This window comes from Bufo bufo, chromosome 4, assembly GCF_905171765.1.
Source record: "Bufo bufo chromosome 4, aBufBuf1.1, whole genome shotgun sequence".
Lineage (NCBI taxonomy): Eukaryota > Metazoa > Chordata > Amphibia > Anura > Bufonidae > Bufo > Bufo bufo.
Genome location: NC_053392.1, coordinates 563,399,047 through 563,423,298, shown reverse-complemented (window position 1 = coordinate 563,423,298; position 24,252 = coordinate 563,399,047).

Below are 24,252 nucleotides of genomic sequence, written 5' to 3'. Positions count from 1 at the left end.
AAAAAATGCCCTGTGAAATCTGAAAGGTGCTTTTTGGAATGTGGGCCCATTTGCCCACCTAGGCTGCAAAAAAGTGTCACACATCTGGTATCGCCGTACTCAGAAGAAGTAGGGCAATGTGTTTTGGGGTGTCTTTTTACATATACCCATGCTGGGTGAGAGAAATATCTCAGCAAAAGACAACTTTTCCCATTTTTTTTATACAAAGTTGGCATTTGACCAAGATATTTATCTCACCCAGCATGGGTATATGTAAAATTACACCCCAAAACATATTCCCCAACTTCTCTTGAGTACGACGATACCACATGTGTGACACTGTTTTGCAGCCTAGATGCGCAAAGGGGCCCAAATTCCTTTTAGGAGGGCATTTTTTGACATTTGGATGCCAGACTTCTTCTCACGCTTTAGGGCCCCTAAAATGCCAGGGCAGTATAAATACCCCACATGTGACCCCATTTTGGAAAGAAGACACCCCAAGGTATTCAATGAGGGTCATGGCGAGTTAATCCAAAAAAAAATTTTTTGCCACAAGTTAGCGGAAATAGATTTTTTTTTTGTTTTTTCTCACAAAGTCTCCCTTTCTTGGGACAAAAATTTCAATCTTTCATGGACTCAATATGCTCCTCAGCGAATACCTTGGGGTTTCTTCTTTCCAAAATGGGGTCATTTGTGGGGTGTTTCGGAAACTTGGACTGGTTTCCACCGGAAAGGCTGGGCATAAAAGCTTCCCGGTTGGCGGCTATAAATTGAGTGGCATACCGATTTGTTTCTGCCATGACTAAGTTCAAGAGCTCCGCAGTCAAGAACAGCTCAAAAAATCCCAGTGCCGAACCTATCTGAGCTGTCTCAACCTGAACTCCAGACTGGGCGGTGAAAGGGGGAACTACAGGTGCGGCTGAAGTTGGGGACTGCCAATCAGGGTTTGCCAGCACCTCAGGGACTCTAGGGGCTCTACGGGCCTGTCTGTGCGATCGCTGCGACGGGGTAACTATTGCACGTGCCACCGTACCTGCTTCAACTGCCCTTCTGGTGCTCGCCACTTCACCATGTTGTACGGCAGTGCTAGTACTAGGTCCAGGATGGGGTGCGCTGCTGGTGTATGCCTCACCACGTAATCCGACAGCGCCAGCCCCACTCTGCTGCCCTTGAAGCGGATCCTGCGCAACCTTTGGTCTAGCGACACGGGGCCGAGTACGCCTGGTGCTATCAGGGACCTCAACCTCCTCGTCCGAACTTTGGGTCAGACTGCCACTGCTTTCTACAGGTTCATATTCTGACCCGCTGGATTCGTCAGATGAGGGTTCCCATTCCTCATCCGACTGGGTCAGAAGCCTGCAGGCCTCTTCAGAAGAATACCCCCTGTTTGACATTTGGACTACTAAATTTAGGGGTATTCCCTGAGACTACCCAAGAAAAAAAGCAAGCCTGTCTTACAAATGGGAGGCTAGCGAAGTACCAGAGGCCGCTGCGATTAATAAAAAAATATCAAAACTGATTTTTTTTATCGCCGCAGTGCTTGTAAAGTGATTGTGCAGTGATCAAAAAAATTATAATTTTTTGTCACTGCGGCGGGGCGGGCGTGGGTGAACGCACATGTGGACGACCGATCAGGCCTGATCGGGCAAACACTGCGTTTTGGGTGGAGGGCGAACTAAGGTGACAAACTAATACTATTATAGATCTGACTGTGATCAGTTTTGATCACTTACAGATACTATAAAAGTACAAAAGCTGATTAGCGATACGCTAATCAGCGAATCAGTGACTGCGGTGCGGTGGGCTGGGCGCTAAATGATCGCTAACTACCTAACCAAGGGGCCTAAAACTATCCTAAAACTATCAGTCAATACCAGTGGGAAAAAAAAGTGACAGTTTACACTGATCACTTTTTTCCCTTTCACTAGGTGATTGACAGGGGCGATCAAGGGGTGATCAAGGGGTTAATTGGGGTAATGGGGGGTGATCTGGGTCTAAGTGTGGTGTTTGGTGGCTACTCATTGTGATGTGTGCTCCTCTGCTGGGACCAACCGACGAAAAGGACCACAGAAGTCATTTAACACCTTATATTTATAAATATAAGGTGTTAAATGGCTTCTGATTAGATTTTTTGAAAATCGCCAGCCTGCCAGCAACGATCATTGGCTGGCAGGCTGGTGACGAAATTGTTCTTTAACTTTTGCCGGCCCGCAATGCGCATGCGCGGGCCGGCTCTGACCGAAATATCGCGTCTCGCGAGATGACGCACGGATGCGTCCAGGAGGAATGAATTGACCGCCGCCAGGACGCATCCGTGCGTTAGGCGGTCGGAAAGGAGTTAAAATGACTTTTGTGGCCCTATTAGCTAGCGTTTAATGTCCCTAACAATACAGCAACCTCTTCCTACACTGGCAAAACACTGAATGTAAAATGGCGCCCAGATCTGGTTTATTTATAAGGTAGGGGCTATGTCCATGTGCTGAAATGTCTCAATTGGCTGTCCTGTACCACCTGATGGATGTGTCATTAGTCAAAGTTCTTCACAATGTAAAAGAATATGGCGGGCGTAAATTTCTCCATATGTTCGCATGTTCGGCAAATCGCGAACACGCAAAGTTCACCACTAAACAACCGCCGAGCGAACGGCAAGGCAATGTCTACTCGTTTGCCTGGGCGAACTGAGTCACACAGGGGAGGAACTTCTCCGTGTCCTTCATCAAGAAATCGAATACTGACTTTCTCTGCAACAAATCAAAATCGGAACCATGATGACCGACAATGGGAAGAACATGGTGTCTGCGCTGCATCAAGGAGGGCTGAACCATGCGCTCTGCATGGCTCAAATGTTCAATCTGGTTGTTAGGCGGTTCCTGAAGTCTTCCACCCATCTGCAAGACTTTAAAAAAATAGCTAGGAAACTTTGCATGCACTTCATCCACTCGTACACTGAAAAGCAAACCCTCCTCGAGCTGCAGCGGAAGAATGGCATCCCCCAACATAGTCTGATATGTGACATTTCCACCAGTTGGAATTCCACCCTCCATATGTTGGACTGACTATACGAACAGAGAAAGGCCATAAATGATTTCTTGATGATCCAAGCGGACAGGAGTACTCCTCTGTGTAACTTTGAGGAGACCACATTATTTGTAAGGCGCCAGGACTACGGGATGAACGATGTAATTCCACTGCTTCATGTCCTGGAACAAATGCTGGTAAGTTTGGCTGTTTAGAGGTCTGGAGACGTGGCGCCTAGATTTAACGGACAAATTAGCCCTGTGGGGGGTGAACTGGAGGTGGAGGAGGAGGACATTGGAGAACAAGCAATGTGTAGCGAAATGGGTGGTTTTTCTACACAGGTGACAGGAGAGAAGGAGCAGGAGCAGTCAGAGGAGCTACAGGGTGATGAGGAAGACGAATGAGAGGACCCAAACACACAGTCGCAGTGGAGATGGAGGCAGGGAGTCCCTCCGAGTCACTTGTGCAAATGGCCCGATGCATGCTCTCTTGCTTGCGTAGTGATAGCCGAATTGTCACCATTCATCAGAGGGATGACTTCTGGATCTCCACCTTGTTGGATCCTCGCTACCGGTCCAAAATGGGGGCCTTTTTTACACCCGCTGAGAGGGAGGACAAACTGAACTACTATAGAGACATCCTATGTAGTCAGTTGGCCGCTGCCTATTTGCGCCATCGCTCATCCTCTCGCAGGTCTGATCGGGGGGTCCCTCTGTGCTCACGTTCCACTGCCATGGCTGCTGGAGGGGGTGGGGGGGGCAGGAGCAGTACCAGCTCCATTAGCAGTAACTTAAGTCTAGAGTTGATGAGGAGCAGTTTTCTTCATCCTTCTACTGAAGAAACTACTCACCAGCAGCAAGTAGACATAGAGCAGAACCTGAACCAGCAGGTGGTAGCATACTTGGACAGCACCCTGCCACCCCAAGTTGAAGATCTCCTGGACTGTTGAGCAGCCAAACTGGATTTGTGGCCGCAACTGGCAGAGTTTGCCCTGGAAAAGCTGTCCTACCCGGCCAGTAGTGTGGCATCAGAGAGGGTGTTTAGTGCGGCGGGGGCCATAGTTACCCCAAGAAAAACTTACCTGTCCACCCAAAAATGTGGAGAGATTGACCTTTGTCAAGATGAATCAGGCGTGGAACAGCCAGGATTTCCATACATCAATGCCTGATGCATCAGACTAGATCATCCATGCTGCCACACCAACACTTTGACAAAAGAGACCAGTTTCTTATGGCTACCTGACTCAGCTACTATTCTGATGCTGCCACCTGCCTGATGCCACACATCTGATTCCAAGTGCTTCTTCTTTCACCCACCGTCTTCAGCGGGTACTGGTATTGCCACCCACCTCCATACTATGTCTCCTTGCCACTCTGTGGTCTCATCATGCTTCTGCCACCTCAACACTATGTCACCTTGCCACTCTGTGGTCTCCTCATGCTGCTGCCACCTCCACACTATGTCACCTTGCCACTCTGTGGCCTCCGGATGCTGTTTTCACCTCCACACTGTCATTGTGCCACTCTGTGGCCTCCTCATGCTGCTTCCCACCCTCCCCACTTCATGGCTGGGCCACTATTTTGCCTTTCAGCCTGGCTGACATCATCATTTATTTGACCCTTCTTCTGAGCTGTCAGAAGGAAGGAAAAATAAGATGCACAACACATCCTGTCTGTGTAGCACCTGTAAGGCCTGCATGGTCCCATCAGAATTGGCTTGTGATTTGATAGCCAAAACACAGAATACATGCAAATATTCCATTCACGTGTCATCTCTGTTTTGTATCCGCTCCTGTTATTTTTGGCATTAGCAATACTGATGGATTACTTACCAAATGCTGACTGAGTGAAGGCATATGCTCAATAGACAGGATCCGTTTTTTTGTGGGTTATTGTTCTGATGGATTAGAGGAAGGGCAATAATGACATCAACACAACTTACTGCTGACACCCTCTCCACTCTGTCAGGGGGCTCTACTTGTTTAAGTGTTTAATAGAACAGGTTCTGTAGACAACTATGTGGAATCAGCTGACAATGGTGCAAAAGGAGTGCGCTTCTTTTTGGCGCTAACATCGACCGTAAGGCTGAGTTCATATTTGAGTTATTTGGTCAGTTTTGGCCCCTTGACTGCCCAAATAAGTGAAGTGTGCAGTGATTCTAAGAGCGACGCCGGTCATCTGCATGTCATACTGACTCACAGTATTATTTAACTTCCACAGCAGACTCCCTATGCGTGTTACTGCAAGGCACAGTATTCTACACCACTATAAAGGCTCTCTGTAGCCAGGAAATAGCCCTTTTTTTATGTAATTCCCCACAAATTAACACGGATCGAACAAAAATTTTTTGACAATTTTGGTGAACCAGCCAAATCGAATTTTTGAAAAATTTGCTCATCTTTAGTGTCCACACCAATGTTGCTTTAACTCAGTAAACAAGATTTGGCTCATTCATTGGGTAGTTGGTGGCACCTATACACTGCAAAAACACAGAAATATAGTGGCAATACTGGAGGAGCTGCTCAACCCCTAACACTGTAGCGTGTTTTTCATTGGGGGAGCAGCCCCACCGCATGTGGACCGCAGCAAACGACTATCCCCAGCAAAAAATGCATACGGTGGAGGATGTCGGCGCGGTCCACATGCACCACAAGGGCATCCTACACAAAACGGAGCATTGTGCAGATGTAAATACAATCATATAAATCACAGAAAAAATGCACCAAACGGATATGCCACTGACTATACTGGCTAGTCATAAATGCAGATATTAAAAGCTGAGACTTTCACCAATATATTCCTGTCAGGAAAATATCGGAGCCCTTTATGCACCACGTCACGGTCACTCAGCATGGCAAAGGGTCCTACCACTACGCTAACTATGGTGTGAACACGGTCTGAAGGTGATGTAATCCAGCTCACAGCCAGGCTTCCACACAAACGCCTAGCAGGACAACTAGTGCAATGTGAACAAAGCCAGACTGCAAGCCACACCCATATCAGACCCTGTGATGGAGGTCACCAGGTGCAAAAGAGTGTTTGAATGCCAGGTAAAGGGACATACACTACATATAAAACAAGACAAAAACACAGAAATATAGTGGCAATACTGGAGGAGCTGCTCAACCCCTAACACTGTAGCGTGTTTTTCATTGGGGGAGCAGCCCCACCGCATGTGGACCGCAGCAAACGACTATCCCCAGCAAAAAATGCATACGGTGGAGGATGTCGGCGCGGTCCACATGCACCACAAGGGCATCCTACACAAAACGGAGCATTGTGCTGATGTAAATACAATCATATAAATCACAGAAAAAATGCACCAAACGGATATGCCACTGACTATACTGGCTAGTCATAAATGCAGATATTAAAAGCTGAGACTTTCGCCAATATATTCCTGTCAGGAAAATATCGGAGCCCTTCATGCACCTATACACTGGCCAATTATTAGGAAAGAGGGCTCATACAAACACTTGTTCCTGATAACTTGGCTGTTAATCAACTTGTATAAAAGGGCCTATACTAAGGTTGGCAGAAGGAATTAGACAACATAGTTAGTACAATGGCTTTTACTGAACTCATGCAGGGCAATAAGCTTAGCAGTTACAAAAGTCTTACAAACGGCAACAGACTTAGAGGATATGGAACAGTCTCTATTAAGACAATAGGCTTAATAGTTACTTTAGTCTTTTAAAAAGTAACAGGCACACTACAGTCGTGGCCAAAAGTTTTGAGAATGACACAAATATTAGTTTTCACAAAGTTTGCTGCTAAACTGCTTTTAGATCTTTGTTTCAGTTGTTTCTGTGATGTAGTGAAATATAATTACACGCACTTCATACGTTTCAAAGGCTTTTATCGACAATTACATGACATTTATGCAAAGAGTCAGTATTTGCAGTGTTGGCCCTTCTTTTTCAGGACCTCTGCAATTCGACTGGGCCAATTCCTTACTGATAGCAACCAATTCTTTCATAATCACTTCTTGGAGTTTGTCAGAATTAGTGGGTTTTTGTTTGTCCACCCGCCTCTTGAGGATTGACCACAAGTTCTCAATGGGATTAAGATCTGCGGAGTTTCCAGGCCATGGACCCAAAATGTCAATGTTCTGGTCCCCGAGACACTTAGTTATCTCTTTTGCCTTATGGCACGGTGCTCCATCGTGCTGGAAAATGCCTTGTTCTTCACCAAACTGTTGTTGGATTGTTGGAAGAAGTTGCTGTTGGAGGGTGTTTTGGTACCATTCTTTATTCATGGCTGTGTTTTTGGGCAAAATTGTGAGTGAGCCCACTCCCTTGGATGATAAGCAACCCCACACATGAATGGTCTCAGGATGCTTTACTGTTGGCATGACACAGGACTGATGGTAGCGCTCACCTTTTCTTCTCCGGACAAGCCTTTTTCCAGATGCCCCAAACAATCGGAAAGAGGCTTCATCGGAGAATATGACTTTGCCCCAGTCCTCAGCAGTCCATTCACCATACTTTCTGCAGAAGATCAATCTGTCCCTGATGTTTTTTTTGAGAGAAGTGGCTTCTTTGCTGCCCTTCTTGACACCAGGCCATCTTCCAAAAGTCTTCGCCTCACTGTGCGTGCAGATGCGCTCACACCTGCCTGCTGACATTCCTGAGCAAGCTCTGCACTGGTGGCACTCCGATCCCGCAGCTGAATCCTCTTTAGGAGACGATCCTGGCGCTTGCTGGACTTTCTTGGACGCACTGAAGCCTTCTTAACAAGAATTGAACCTCTTTCCTTTAAGTTCTTGTTGATTGAGGTGCAATTTTAGTAGCCACAATATCCTTGCCTGCGAAACCATTTTTATGCAACGCAATGATGGCTGCACGCGTTTCTTTGCAGGTCACCATGGTTAACAATGGAAGAACAATGATTTCAAGCATCACCCTCCTTTTAACATTTCAAGTCTGCCATTTTAACCCAATCAGCCTGACATAATGATCTCCAGCCTTGTGCTCGTCAACATTCTCACCTGAGTTAACAAGACGATTACTGAAATGATCTCAGCAGGTCGTTTAATGACAGCAATGAAATGCAGTGGAAAGGTTTTTTTGGGATTAAGTTAATTTTCATGGCAAAGAAGGACTATGCAATTCATCTGAGCACTCTTCATAACATTCTGGAGTATATGCAAATTGCTATTATAAAAACTTAAGCAGCAACTTTTCCAATTTCCAATATTTTTGTCATTCTCAAAACTTTTGGCCACGACTGTATTTAGCAGTGAACTACTCCATCTGGTGGTCTCTGTTATGGGTGTCAGGGATGAGATGGATTTGTTGATACTAATCACAGGCTATGGTTTCTCATCACATGACATACTTTTTTCAGCCATAACTACAGACCATGGATTCTCTCCATGAGGCACATGCATACAGTCCAGAAGTGTGGCAAGCTGGCTGATCAGTTTTTTCTGAACTGTCACAGGTCCCCTGAATGCTCATTGCTGTGATAGGAAGCAATATGGTTTTCTGTCCATGCTCTTTTGTGGCAGATGTCACTGCTCTGACGCTTCCCTAAGGTAGTGCAGCAATGGACCAGCATACTTCAGCATGGTCTGACCGTGAGGTCTTGACAAGTCGCTCTATTTATAAACACAGGAACGTGCCACACAGCTTGTGGCCAAATTGGACACCTATGTTGATCTTTGACTCAGGCTGATGGCTCTGCATAGCATTAACCCCCTAAAAGTTTTGCCTGAGCTCTTCTAAAACTTTGAGAAAAGGACCCAAGCCTTAGCAATACTCGAGCAGCAGGCTGAAGGGAATAGGGTGTGTTTGACCCCTAATATTTCATGCTGTGTAGCAGTTACAGATATGAGCTTGATCTTGTTTGAAAGATGACACTTTAAAATCTTTGAAACTTGAAACAAGGCCAGGAGTTCTAGCTACTACTAAACCGGTGATATAGATGTTAGAAATGGGTTCCAATGAAAGCTGCATAAACTTGATACTTTTTCTCATGGCCCAATATCTAAAGGCCATATCTCCAGTTTATGGCAGCTATCCTTGTCCCTACCCTAGAGGAGAGTAACATGGATTTCTGTGCATGTCATCTTTCCTATCGCCTTCATCAATCAGAGTACTTGCTGTCTGCTCACTTATCCAGAGCAGATTTCTTCTGACAGTTCCACAATATATTATTGATACTGGCCAACTTTTTTTGAGAAGACCACACACCTTTAAGACTTTTCAATTCAATTTTAGGTGGTTGCCCTTTTTTAAAATGAAAGAAAAAATAACCCTTTTTTATTTACAAATTAAAAGGCATCTGTCAGCAGATTTGTACCTATGACACTGGCTGACCTGTTACATGTGTGCTTGGCAGTTGAAGGCATCTGAGTTAGTCCCATGTTTATCTGTGCCCACATTGCTGAGAAAAATTAAGTTTTAATATATGCAAATGAGCCTCTAGGAGAAATAGGAGTATTGCTGTTACACCTAGAGTCTCTGCTCTTTCTGCAACTGCTACGCCCTCTCCACTTTTATTTACAGGGTCAGATGTGATGACGTTTTCACTGCCTAGCCAGACTGTGTATTTCAGTGCAGCTTTGAGTGCTGACAGCGGGGTAATGGGGGCAGTTGGAAAATAATAAAAGTGATCTGGAGTCTTGAAGTACTATGCATATATTACTATAGCTAATAGTTGGGGTCACAGATTCCCTTTAATGTACTGCATGAATGATCATTTCATCCGATGAACGAGCGGTTTGATTGTTTATTAGGTGATCTGCAGCACATATACATGGGCCTATTATCGGGAACAAGCATTCATAGTAACATTCGTTCCCAATCAGCATAACAGTTTTGAGGGGTAAATCCTCCGTAAGGATGTGTGAAGGGAACCAGAGTATTTGGAGCTTCTTATAAAAAAACAGAGTCTCAACCTTAATAATTGTAGACCCATGTATTAATTATTAAAATTAGGCAAAGTCTGCATAATCAGTGAGCATTTGTTGTTGTTATTGGCACCAGTGCAACCCTCCTTTAAAAGGCCCCAATTAGGGGTTAATTGAAAAATCGAGTAGCAAGAAGTGCCACGTGTTTGATTCATGTGCCCCTCAGGATCTGCATTATAGTGGACACATTTAGTGGTTGTCACCCACCATGTGCAACCTGTAACGGTCACGTCCACACACAGGGGGAAGGATAGTGACCACTGCGCTCCACCCTCACCCCTGGCCCTGCCTACTTGCCTCACGAGTCCTGATGACAGGGGACAACTGGACGACAGTCCCTAACTTAGGATACATGCAGGGAAGACAGACAAGACAAAATACGGAACATGAACGGACCGGGTCAGAACCAAGAGAGCTACGCAGTACAAAGGGTTAAGCAAAGAATGGTCAGGAGAAGCCGGGGTCAAATACCAGGAGAGTAGAGAAGTACAAGAGGAGTCCTAAGAGAGTAGTCAGGTGGGAGCCGAGGTCACAATACCAGGACGGATGCGCAGTACAGGACGAGCAGGTAAAAGGATGGTCAGGGAACGGAATCAGGTGAGTATTCAGTAGTCCAACAAATAGCCAGGAACCTAGAAATTAACAGGCAACCTGTGACTAGCAGGCTGCCTGTATTTATAGTGGGGAGTGAGGGTCATGTGACGTGGCCAGCGTCACATGACCGACAGACCAACCAGTTGAGCACAGAGTGATCAGCTCGGCGCTCAAGGCAGACTTAAGAGCAGGGAGCCACCCAGCAGTAAAGCCGCCCTGGGAATGAGGTCAAACACAGATCCTCATTCCATAAAGCTAAGCAACAGTTCTTCGGAACCCCGTTACACAACCTGTGTGGAGGAATGACTGAAAAAAAATATTAAACACACTTCAAACTAATACAAGTCTTCTTTAAGGGTGATAATTTTTCAGATTTTAGGAAGAAATGCTATGACTAAATATAACAAATATGTAACAGATGTAAAATCAACACAACAAAAGAGAATTCCTGATTAATGTACATATTGGATATAACTGGATGCATCGTAAATTACTAAATGATCCAACACAACATTTTACCGTTTTCTGTTATTTTTTTTTTTTACACACTAAATGTCATTGATCACCTCCAGCAATGGAAATTAATCACCATACAACACAATGATTCCAAGCCATTATTGACAGATGAAGAGAAATCCATCAATGTCTGCTCAGTTATATTCCAGTCTATAATTGAACACAAATGATAAATGCTGGCTAGAAAAGCTAAATTTCAGACTTAAAGGGATTTGTCCGGGTTGAAAGCTGAACCCAGACATACAGTATCCCTGTTTTCACCCAGGCAGCCACTCTGACACTGAGTCACGTAGGACAGTGGTGCCCAACCATTTTTCGCCTGAGGGCCGCACTAGACTTGGTATAAATTTTGCGGGCCGGAACTAGGTAGCTTTGCCAGAAAGAAATGCAAACGTTGTGAGGGGGCACGTGTGAGCATTACTACTGTGAAGAGGGCACATATCTGGCATAACTACTGTGAGGGGGCACATATCTTGGCATAACTACTGTGAGGAGGGCACATATCAGGGTATAGCTACTGTGATGAGGGCACATATCAGGGTATAACTACTGTGAGCTGTGAGGAGGGTACATATCAGGGCATAACTACTGTGAGGGGGCACGAGTGAGCATTACTACTGTGAAGAGGGCACATATCTAGCATAACTACTGTGAGGGGGCACATATCTGGGCATAACTACTGTGAGGGGGCACATATCTGGGCATAACTACTGTGAGGGGGCACATATCTGGGCATAACTACTGTGAGGAGGGCACATATCAGGGCATAACTACTGTGAGGAGGGCACATATCTGGGCATAACTACTGTGAAGAGAGCACATATCTGGGCATAACTACTGTGAAGGGGCACATATCTGGGCATAACTACTGTGAGGGGGCATGTGTGAGCATTACATCTGTGAAGAGGGAAGCTATCTTGGCATTATTACTGTGAGGGGGCACATATCTGGGCATAACTACTGTGAGGGGGCATGTGTGAGCATTAAGTCTGTGAAGAGGGCACATATCTTGGCATTATTACTGTGAGGGGGCATGTGATGTATACATGTGTGTAATGTATGTAGTGCAGTATGTGATTATCACACACTGCACTACATACATTACACACATGTATACATCACATACTGCGCTGTCACCTTCTTCTGCAGGTCTACCTTGATGTCTGGTCTTTAGGCTTCAGTCAGATCCTCCACCGCCATGCTTGCGCCGTGTGCCCGACACCACCAGGAGCTGGCCCCTCCTCCTTTCATCTCCCGCCGGCTTCTCCTACAGCAGGGCGCTCTATCGCTCCAGTGCCCGCCCAATCTTAACAATCAGGGGCGTAGCTAGAAATGACTGGGCCCCATAGCAAAAAAAATTATGGCCCCCCCCTCCTGGATCTCCCACCCCCACATACCTATCGGACCTCCCACCCCTTCCAGAGCTCCCACCCACACACCCCTCCAGGACCTCCCACTCCAACATCCCCCTAAGTGTTGTCCACAGATCCCCCCTTCAGTGTCGTCCACAGATCCCCCCTTCAGTGTCATCCACAGATCCCCCCTTCAGTGTCCTTCACAGATCCCCCCTTTCAGTGTCCTCCACAGATCCCCCCTTCAGTGTCCTCCACAGATCCCCCCTTCAGTGTCCTCCACAGATCCCCCCTTCATTGTCCTCCACAGATCCACCCCTTCAGTGTCCTCCACAGATCCCCCCCTTCAGTGTCCTCCACAGATCCCCCCCTTCAGTGTCCTCCACAGATCCCCCCTTCAGTGTCTTCCTCAGATCCCCCCCTTCAGTGTCCTCCACAGATCCCCCCTTCAGTGTCCTCCACAGATCCGCCCCTTCAGTGTCCTCCACAGATATCCCCCCCCACCCAGAGCCGCTTCCTAGCTAATTTATTCACTGCACTTGCCTCTGTGAAATTGAAGAGAAGCACCGTAATCTCGCACAGGCACACTGGCAGAGGCCAGGAAGATGGTGCATGCGCACTTCAATGCCTCTGCCATTGCGCCTGTGCGAGATTACGGCACTTCTCTTCAATTTCTCAGAGGCAAGTACAGTGAATAAATTAGCTAGGAGGCGGGGCTGGGCGGGGAGATTGCAGGCACAGGCTGCATCGCTTTGCTGCCTGTGCCGTTCACAGCGCGCCCTGCGCTGATAAAGTCCTGTCACTGCGCGGGCCGCATGACACGGCTTCGCAGGTTGGGCATTACTGCCGTAGGACAAAGGCTTTTTCTCGAGATCCAGTGATGTTCCGGGCTCTCCATAGGTAAAGCTAGGTGGTGACATCACCGGCACTAATGGGATTTAGCCTGCCCATCAGTGCCGGTGATGTCACAAGGAACACTGCTGTGTAAAAAATATGAACTAACAGCTCTTGCGCTATACAGTGCAGGGAAAGGAAGAGCACTGGAGCATGAAATGCTCCGATGCTCATATCAGAGGGCTTGTATGTGTGAAAATGGGGATATGTCCGGGTTCAAGTGAATGGAAGAGGAAGCTGTAATTACACTGCACCTACCCTACAATGTAGAAAGCATGCAGTAAACATTGAAGAGAACACAACTCTTGCACTAGCACCACAGTCCCTTCAAACAGCTGATTAGCGGGGGTGCCAAGAGTCAGGCCCCCACCAATCTGATATTGATGACCTATCCTGAGGATAGGTCATCAATATCACAAAACCAGAAAATCCTCTTTACAGAAAGTGACAATACCTCAATTGACCTTGTGTTACATACTATATGTAGTACTCCATACCTGGGGGTACTACAATTGTATATAGTTTTTTTATGTTTTATATTGTTATTTATTTTTATGTATTTTGTATGCTATAGCCATATCAATTAGTGAAAACATGGATGGCAAAGGTTATCTAGGAACACTCTGTTCCTTCCTTCTTGGTAGGAGTGGGCTGGTCCTGCTTCCTGCTACTGTAGTAGGGGGAGTCTAAACAGTGTGAGAAGAGGAAGCACATTGCAGAACTCCTGCTCCTGTTGTAGATTCTCCAGAGAGAGCTCCTCAAACCTGTTTCAAGTAAAGCATTAAAAAGAAAGACTGTGGCGTGAACTGCTATATACAGCATCCACATACACTGCTATGAGGTGAGGGACTATGCCTAAGACACCCATCAACAGATTACCACTTGGCCAGTATCACCTACTGTAAGTGCTAAATTACAGCCATTCAACTGCCTCCATATTCCTTACTGTTTCAAAGAAGATTGCACTTAAAATCTGCTGCTACTTAATGTATTTGAAGTTCTGCGATGCACTTAGTAAAAAACACTTTTATGTGTTTAAAGGGCTTCTGTCACCCCACTAAAGTCATTTTATTTTTTTGGGCTAGTTAAATTACTTATATTGCGATATATGAAAATATAATGGTGTTACTTACTTTGATTCAGCAGTTTCTTCTAAAAACGAACTTTTATAATATGTAAATTAGGTCTCTACCAGCAAGTAGGGCGGCTACTTGCTGGTAGCAGCTGCAGAAAACCGCCCCCTCGTTGCGTTGATTGACAGGGCCAGCCGGGATCTCCTCCGGCGAGCCCTGACGGCATTTTAAAAATCGCGCGCCTGTGTTCATTCTGCGCAGGCGCTCTGAGATGAGGAGGCTCGCCTCCTCAGATCTCCCTCAGTGCGCCTGCGCCGATGACGTCTTCTATTTCGGTGATGTCATCGGCACAGGCGCACTGAGGGAGTTCTGAGGAGGCGAGCCTCCTCATCTCAGAGCGCCTGCGCAGAATGAACACAGGCACGCGATTTTTAAAATGCCGACAGGGCTGGCCGGAGGAGGAGATCCCGGCTGGCCCTGTCAATCAACACGACGAGGGGGCGGTTTTCTGCAGCTGCTACCAGCAAGTAGACGCCCTACTTGCTGGTAGAGACCTAATTTACATATTGTAAAAGTTCGTTTTTAGAAGAAACTGCTGAATCAAAGTAAGTAACACCATTATATTTTCATATATCGCAGGATAAGTAATTTAACTAGCCCAAAAAAAATAAAATGACTTTAGTGGGGTGACAGAAGCCCTTTAATTCTGCCATCATTCTTCAATACTACATTTCCACAGTACAGATCCCCAGGGAGCAATGGCCCAGGGAGCAACCATGACACAACACTTCATCAGGGCCACTACCACTCCCATCCTCTGCACTGCCTTCTCCAGGGCTCACTGTACGTACAGTACAGAAGAACATAGATGACACAGTTTATTATAGCACCAGAACCAAAGTCAATCATGGGAAACTGAGGCTAAAATGGTCATGCGTTCAACAAAACTGGACTGAAAAATAACCCCTAGTCTGATGTAAAGGTAAAGTGCACATATAATGTCAGGGTCAAAAACTCATATATTGCAAAAGCAATGCTCAGTGCCAGTACAAACAAATCATGAAGGGCCCAATGACAGTGTAACAGTGGTTGGAGAGAGGTGTCTAGCAGCTTATCAAAGCAACAGTAACCTTGCTTGTCACCTTATACCTACCCTCTCTGCTGCCTTCTATGGTCAGCGCTGTATAAATAATGTCTCCAGAGTACCAGATAACTTTTTCACATGATCTGTTTTGCAAGATGAATGACAAGACTTTTAGATGGGAAAGAAGCCACCACATAATCGCATTTGCATATGCAGCAAGCAATTTTCTTGTCCATGATTATCACTTTGGGAGGCCGTTGAACAGGCACACTGCTGTTCTTTAAGATGCCCTAATATAAATGTCTTGTCCTTTCGTTCCCTTAAGAAATGTAGTGAAAGATAAAATAATAAGAACATGACTTTAATGCTGAGTCTTCTTCTTTTTTTTTCTTAGCCTCATATTTATTCATAAAAAAATAGTAACTTCTACAGATTTTTCACAAAATGAAAAAAAGAATACAGTGCACCAATGAGTATAATTTAACTACTAGGGAAGTGTACCGTAATTAATTTATTCTGCAAATATCAAGATGAAAGAAATAAGCAGCATGAAAGCTGGGTAAGATGAGATATTTTATACTTACATGAGTAAGAATTCATCTTTGATTTTTCAAAACCAAAAAAGACTTATACTGTGCATACGGCATCTCGGCCCCCCCCCCCCCCCCCCCCCCCCCCCCCCCCCCTTCCCAATTTGAAAATCAGCAATGCATTTTGTCTTTTGGGACAAGTTCTCTACCTAAGTTAATCTATGGAAAAGACAAGAGCTGAAATCCCAAGGACACATTGTATATTAATATATGCAAAAGCAATTTGATGTGACATTATTAATAGCCAATGTCTAGAAAGTGCTGATGACAAGTTAAGCAAGTTGGTACCAAATTAGCAGGAGAGAAAGTCATTCAATTTTAAAAATATTAAGTCAAGAATATACCTGATACGTATGATCGCGGACTGTTATTTTAAAGCAGTGAGGCCGCCAGTGACTTTTATAGGACGCTGAAACCAACTCACACAGAGAACATAGGAGTAAAAATACAGAATCTCATGCCAATAAAATATGTATCAATTAAACCCTCTGCCCCTTAGAACACATATGCATATTTGAGGTATTCTATAATGTAATTTCATATATGGAGATGAGTGAATTTAGCCAAATCAGTGGACTGTTTCAATTTGGGGCCAAATTGCTTCTACTTGAAATTGTTTTAAGGATATTTTTTCTCTCCAGTCTCTCACTCTTTACTGTTTTTTTTTTCTGAAAATCAATATTTGAGTTTCATTAAGAATCCATATACAAATCATCTTGTGTGACCCCTTATGTGTAGATATTTTATATACAGTGCAGTACTTCCAGTAAGAGATGAGAACATTTCTGTAAACTTGTGTCGCGTCCGATTAGGTCGAATCAACCTTAGATTTCGATTCTACCTGAATCAAGTTCTTCAAAAGAGTTGAGCGAACCCGAACTGTAAAGTTCGAGCTCGTACCGAACTTTAGCTTTTTTTGGACCCGGACACGAACCCGAACATTTACGTAAAAGTTCGGGTTCGTGTTCGGTGTTTGGCGATTTTTACAGCGCTTTTTGAAAGGCTGCAAAGCAGCAAATCAACAAGCGTTTAACTGTGTGCCCTTAGAAGCCATCACAGCCATGCCTACTATTGGCATGGCTGTGATTGGCCAACTGCAGCATGTGACCCAGCCTCTATATAAGGCTGAGTCACGTAGCGCTGCATGTCACTCTGCTATTCTTAGTGTAGGGAGAGGATGCTGCTGCTGTCAGGGACAGATCAGGGATAAATACTAAGAAGAACTGCCTTATAACTCAGCGATCTCAATCCAATGTGTTTTGTGGGTGTAGTGCACAGTTTTTTTAAGCCTGCACTAAGCCAACTTCTGTTGAAAACTAATTTTTTATATACTTCAGTTTGTCACTATGAATACCTAATCGGCAGCCATTTTATGTAGACATGCTGGTGCAGCACTATCTATCTGCATGTCTGCTAGTCCAGAAATACCGCTTTTTTGCTGACTGTGCTTAAAAATGTTTTTTTTTCATATAGTGCACCAGCACTATCTATCTGCATGTCTGCTAGTCCAGAAATACAGCTTTTTTGCTGACTGTGCTTAAAAATATTTTGTTTTCATATACTGGTCATCTTTGATTACACGTGCATAAGTGACTGTCACATTCAGGCCACAAATACGGCCATTAGGTTACTGCGTTTAAAATTTTTTTTTTTTTCATATACTGGTCATCTTTGATTACACGTGCATAGGTGACAGTCACATTTAGGCCACAAATATGGCCATTCGTTTACTGCAGTCTAAATAAACCGTGTGTTCATATACTGCTCATTTTGAATTTAACGTACATAGAATACAGTCACATTTAGGCCACAAATACGGCCATTCGTTTACTGCGGTTGAAATAAACCGTGTGTTCGTATACTGCTCATTTTGAATTTAACGTACATAGAATACAGTCACATTTAGGCCACAGATACAGCCATTCGTTTACTGCGGTTGAAATAAACCGTGTGTTCATATACTGCTCATTATAAATTTAACGTACATAGAATACAGTCACATTTAGGCCACAAATACGGCCATTCGTTTACTGCGGTTGAAATAAACCGTGTGTTCATATACTGGTCATCTTTGATTACACGTGCATAGGTGACAGTCACATTTAGGCCACAAATATGGCCATTCGTTTAGTGCGGTTAAAATAAACCGTGTGTTCATATACTGCTCATTTTGAATTTAACGTACATCGAATACAGTCACATTTAGGCTACAAATATGGCCATTCATTTACTGCGGTTGAAATAAACCGTGTGTTCATATACTGATCATTTTGGATTTAACGTACATCAAATACAGTCACATTTAGGCCACAAATACCGCTGTCATATAGAGTTTAAAAAAAAATATTGAGAGCAATACCCTACATCAGGGTTTATATTGGTGGTTAATTATTTTTAACAGACTTAACCAATTTTTACTTTGCTTTGTGAACGCTAACTATGAGGCAAACATCTAACGTTCTGCCACAGCTACATTTCCTACTGAACCTACTACCTCAGGTCCCAGTAGCCTCCAGAATCTACGTCAAAATTTGGTCGGGCCTAATGCCGTTCTAAGGATGGGAAGGCCTGAGCAAGTACAGGCGCTAGTCAATTGGGTGGCCGACAGTGGATCCAGCACGTTCACATTATCTCCCACCCAGTCTTCTGCAGAAAGCGCACAGAGGGCACCTGAAACCCATGCCCATCAGTCTGTCACATCACCCCCGTGCATATCAGGGAACCTGTCTGAGCCTCAAGTCATGCAGAAGTCTCTTATGCTGTTTGAAGACTCTGCTGGCAGGGTTTCCCAAGGGCATCCACCTAGCCCTTCCCCAGGGGTGGAAGAAATAGAATGCACTGACGCACAACCACTTATGTTTCCTGATGAGGACATGGGAATACCACCTCAGCACGTCTCTGATGAGGAAGAAACACAGGTGCCAACTGCGTCGTCTTTCTGCAGTGTGCAGACCAAAAAGGTGGTCAGGGAGGAAGACTGGGTGGAAGACGATGCAGGGAACGATGAGGTCCTAGACCCCACATGGAATGAAGGTCATGCCACTTGCTTTCAGAGTTTGGAGGAAGAGGCAGTGGTGAGAATGAGCCAACAGTGTAGCAAAAGCGGGAGCAGGGTGCAAAAGCAGAGCAGCCGTCGCCGAAACTGTTCGCCTGCTACTGGCCACCGCCACCAGGCACCGAGCACACCAAAGACAGCATCAAGGAGTTCCCTGGCATGGCACTTCTTCACACAATGTGCTGACGACAAGAACCAAGTCGTTTGCACGCTGTGCCATCAGAGCCTGAAGCGAGGCATTAACGTTCTGAACCTTAGCACAACCTGCATGACCAGGCATCTACATGCGAGACACGGGCTGCAGTGGAGTAAGCACCTTCAAAACCAAGAAAGGGCTCAGGCCCCTCCTGCTCCCTCTTCTGCTGCTGCCTCGACCTCTTCCTCCGCCTCTGGAGGAACGTTGGCACCTGCCGCCCAGCAAACAGAGGATGTGCCACCAACAACACCACCTCCGTCACCAAGCATCTCCACCATGTCACACGGAAGCGTTCAGCTCTCCATCTCACAAACCTTTGAGAGAAAGCGTAAATTCCCACCTAGCCACCCCTGATCCCTGGCCCTGAATGCCAGCATTTCTAAACTACTGGCCTTTGAAAGCTGTCATTCAGGCTGGTGGAGACAGACAGCTTCAAACAGCTCATGTCGCTTGCTGTCCTACAGTATGTCGTTCCCAGCCACTACTTCTCCAGGAGAGCCGTGCCCTCCCTGCACAACCAAGTGTCGGATAAAATCCAGTGTGCACTGCACAACGCCATCTGTTGCAAGGTCCACCTAATCAAAGATACGTGGACCAGTAAGCACGGCCAGAGACGCTATATCTCTCTAACTGCATACTGGTCAAATGTAGTGGCGGCTGGGCCCCAGGCGGAGAGCTGTTTGGCGCACGTCCTTCCGCCGCCAAGGATCGCAGGGCATCATTCTTTGCCTCCTGTTGCCTCCTCTTCCTACTCGGCTTCCTCCTCCTATTCTACCACCTCCTCATCCGGTCAGCGACAGACCTTCACCACCAACTTCAGCACAGCCAGGGGTAAACGTCAGCAGGCCGTTCTGAAACTGATGTGTTTGGGGGACAGGCCCCACACCATGCAGAAGTTGTGGCGGGGTATAGAACAACAGACCGATGAGTGGTTGCTGCCAATGAGCCTCAAGCCCGGCCTGGTGGTGTGCGATAATGGGCGAAATCTCGTTGCAGCTCTGGAACTAGCCGGTTTGACACACATCCCTTGCCTGGCGCATGTGCTGAATTTGGTGGTGCAGAAATTCATTCACAGCTACCCCGACATGTCAGAGCTGCTGCGTAAAGTGCGGGCCGTCTGTGCACGCTTCCGGCGTTCTCATCCTGCCGCCGCTCAGCTGTCTGCTCTACAGCGTAACTTCAGCCTTCCTGCTCACCGCCTCATATGCGACATGCCCACCAGGTGGAACTCCATCTTGCACATGCTGGACAGACTGTGCGAGCAGCAGCAGGCCATAGTGGAGTTTCAGCTGCAGCACGCACGGGTGAGTCGCACTGCGGAACAGCACCACTTCACCACCAATGATTGGGCCTCCATGCGAGACCTGTGTGCCCTGTTGCGCTGTTTCCAGTACTCCACCAACACGGCCAGTGGCGATGACGCCGTTATCAGCCTTACAATACCACTTCTATGTCTCCTTGAGAAAACACTTAGGGCGATGATGGAAGAGGATGTGGCCCAGGACGAGGAGGAGGAAGAGGGGTCATCTCTAACACTTTCAGGCCAGTCTTTTAGAAGTGTCTCAGAAAGAGGATTTTTGCAACAGCAGAGGCGAGGTACAAACTTGGCCAGCCAGGGTTCACTACTGGAGGACGAGGAGGAGGATGAGGAGGAGGAGGATGGGTATGGAGCATGTTCACAGCGGGGTGGTATCCAACGCAGCTCGGGCCCATCACTGGTGCGTTGCTGGAAGTATACGGAGGACGCAGACGATACGCCTGCCACAGAGGACAGCTTATCCTTACCTCTGGGTAGCCTGGCACACAATGAGCGACTACATGCTGCAGTGCCTGCGCAACGACTGTAGAGTTGCCCACATTTTAACGTGTGCTGACTACTGGGTGGCCACCCTGCTGGATCCCAGTTCCAAAGACAATGTGCCGTCCTTAATTCCCTCACTGGAGCGTGATCGGAAGATGCGCGACTACAGGCACACGCTGGTAGATGCGCGACTACAGGCACACGCTGGTAGACGCGCTCCTGAGAGCATTCCCGATTGACAAGTGGAATAACAAGGGGAAGGAAGGGGAGGAGGAAGAGGTCACCAACGCAGCTGTGTCAGCGCCAGTACCTCAGAAGGCAGGGTTAGCATGGCCGACATGTGGAAAAGGTTTGTTACATCGCCGCAACAACCGCAACAACCGGCCCCAACTGCTGATATGGAGTGTGTTAGCAGGAGGCAGCCTTTGAATAACATGGTGGAACAGTACCTGTGCACACGACTACATGTACTGACTGATGGTTCTGCCCCATTCAACTTCTGGGTCTCCAAATTGCCCACATGGCCAGAGCTTGCCCTGTATGCCTTGGAGGTGCTGGCCTGCCCTGCAGCCAGTGTACTCTCTGAACGTGTATTTAGCACGGAAGAAGGCGTCATTACAGACAGACGCAGCCGCCTGTCCACAGCCAACGTGGACAAGCTCACGTTCATTAAAATGAACCAGGCTTGGATCCCACAAGACTTGTCTGTACCTTGTGCAAAATAGATATTTATACCACCATCAAACATACATTCTTGTACTCATGGCAAGTGCAATGACTCTTTGTTTTATTTTTTTTTATTTGTCCCAATATTTTGGGGGCTACCTACCCCAATAAAAAAAAAAAACATTGTTGGTTACCTGTTCCTCCTCCATTGCTGCCTCCACCTGCAACACCACATTCACCGCCTCCTCAACCTCCGACTCCATATCCACCTCTTTCTCTGAGTTGCAGGTTAATAATTTGCAATTTTTAGTTATTTTATTTCATTTTAAGTTATTTTCCTATCCACATTTGTTTGCAGAGCATTTGGCCTGCTCTTAAGCACATTTTACTGCCATTTACATCCCTCTAGCCTTTTCAAGGACTATTTTAGAGCCATTTTAATTCAAACAAATGCCAATTTTAGTGCCCTAAATTGAAAAAAATCATATTTTCAATTGTCGGGTGACATTTTACCATTTTTGGTGTATACAAACCCCTGCTGTGCCTGGGTGACAGGGGCCTAAATCTCTCAAAATCCTCTGTTGTATTGCTGGGTGACATGAAATTTATTTTGCCGTGAATGAACCCCTGCTCTGCATTGCTGTCAGGGGCCCAAATCTCTCAAAATCCTCTGTTCTCTTGCTGGGTGACATGAACCCCCTTTTGCCGTGAAAAAAATACCTGCTCTGCATTGCTGACAGGTGCCTAAATCTCTCAAAATCCTCTGTTCTATTGCTGGGTGACATGAACCCCCTTTTGCCGTGAATGAACCCCTGCTCTGCATTGCTGACAGGGGCCTAAATCTCTCATAATCCTCTGCTCTATTGCTGGGTGACATGAACCCCCTTTTTCCGTGAATGAACCCCTGCTGTGCATGGGTGACTGGGGCCTAAATCTCTCAAAATCCTCTGTTGTATTGCTGGGTGACATGATCCCCCTTTTACCGTAAATGAACCCCTGCTCTGCATTGCTGACAGGGGCCTAAATCTCTCAAAAACCTCTGTTGTATTGCTGGGTGACATTAACCCCCTTTTGCCGTGAATGAACCTCTGCTCTGCATTGCTGACAGGGGACTAAATCTCTCAAAATCCTCTGTTGTATTGCTGGGTGACATTAACCCCCTTTTGCCGTGAATGAACCCCTGCTCTGCATTGCTGACAGGGGCTTAAATCTCTAAAAATCCTCTGTTCTATTGCTGGGTGACATGATCCCCCTTTTGCCGTGAATGAACCCCTGCTCTGCATTGCTGACAGGTGCCTAAATCTCTCAAAATCCTCTGTTGTATTGCTTGGCGACATGAACCCCCTTTTGCCGTGAATGAACCCCAACTGTGCCTGAGTGACTGGGGCCTAAATCTCTCAAAATCCTCTGTTGTATTGCTGGGTGACATGATCCCCCTTTTGCCGTGAATGAACCCCTGCTCTGCATTGCTGACAGGGGCCTAAGTCTCTCAAAATCCTCTGTTGTATTGCTGGGTGACATGAACCCCCTTTTGCCGTGAATGAACCCCTGCTCTGCATTGCTGACAGGGGCCTAAATCTCTCAAAATCCTCTGTTGTATTGCTGGGTGACATGAACCCCCTTTTGCCGTGAATGAACCCCTGCTCTGCATTGCTGACAGGGGCCTAAATCTCTCAAAATCCTCTGTTCTATTGCTGGGTGACATGAATCCCCTTTTGCCGTGAATGAACCCCTGCTGTGCCTGGGTGACTGGGGCCTAAATCTCTCAAAATCCTCTGTTCTATTGCTGGGTGACATGAACCCCCTTTTGCCGTGAATGAACCCCTGATCTGCATTGCTGACAGGGGCCTAAATCTCTCATAATCCTCTGCTCTATTGCTGGGTGACATGAACCCCCTTTTTCCGTGAATGAACCCCTGCTGTGCATGGGTGACTGGGGCCTAAATCTCTCAAAATCCTCTGTTGTATTGCTGGGTGACATGATCCCCCTTTTACCGTAAATGAACCCCTGCTCTGCATTGCTGACAGGGGCCTAAATCTCTCAAAAACCTCTGTTGTATTGCTGGGTGACATTAACCCCCTTTTGCCGTGAATGAACCTCTGCTCTGCATTGCTGACAGGGGACTAAATCTCTCAAAATCCTCTGTTGTATTGCTGGGTGACATTAACCCCCTTTTGCCGTGAATGAACCCCTGCTCTGCATTGCTGACAGGGGCTTAAATCTCTAAAAATCCTCTGTTCTATTGCTGGGTGACATGATCCCCCTTTTGCCGTGAATGAACCCCTGCTCTGCATTGCTGACAGGTGCCTAAATCTCTCAAAATCCTCTGTTGTATTGCTTGGCGACATGAACCCCCTTTTGCCGTGAATGAACCCCTACTGTGCCTGAGTGACTGGGGCCTAAATCTCTCAAAATCCTCTGTTGTATTGCTGGGTGACATGATCCCCCTTTTGCCGTGAATGAACCCCTGCTCTGCATTGCTGACAGGGGCCTAAGTCTCTCAAAATCCTCTGTTGTA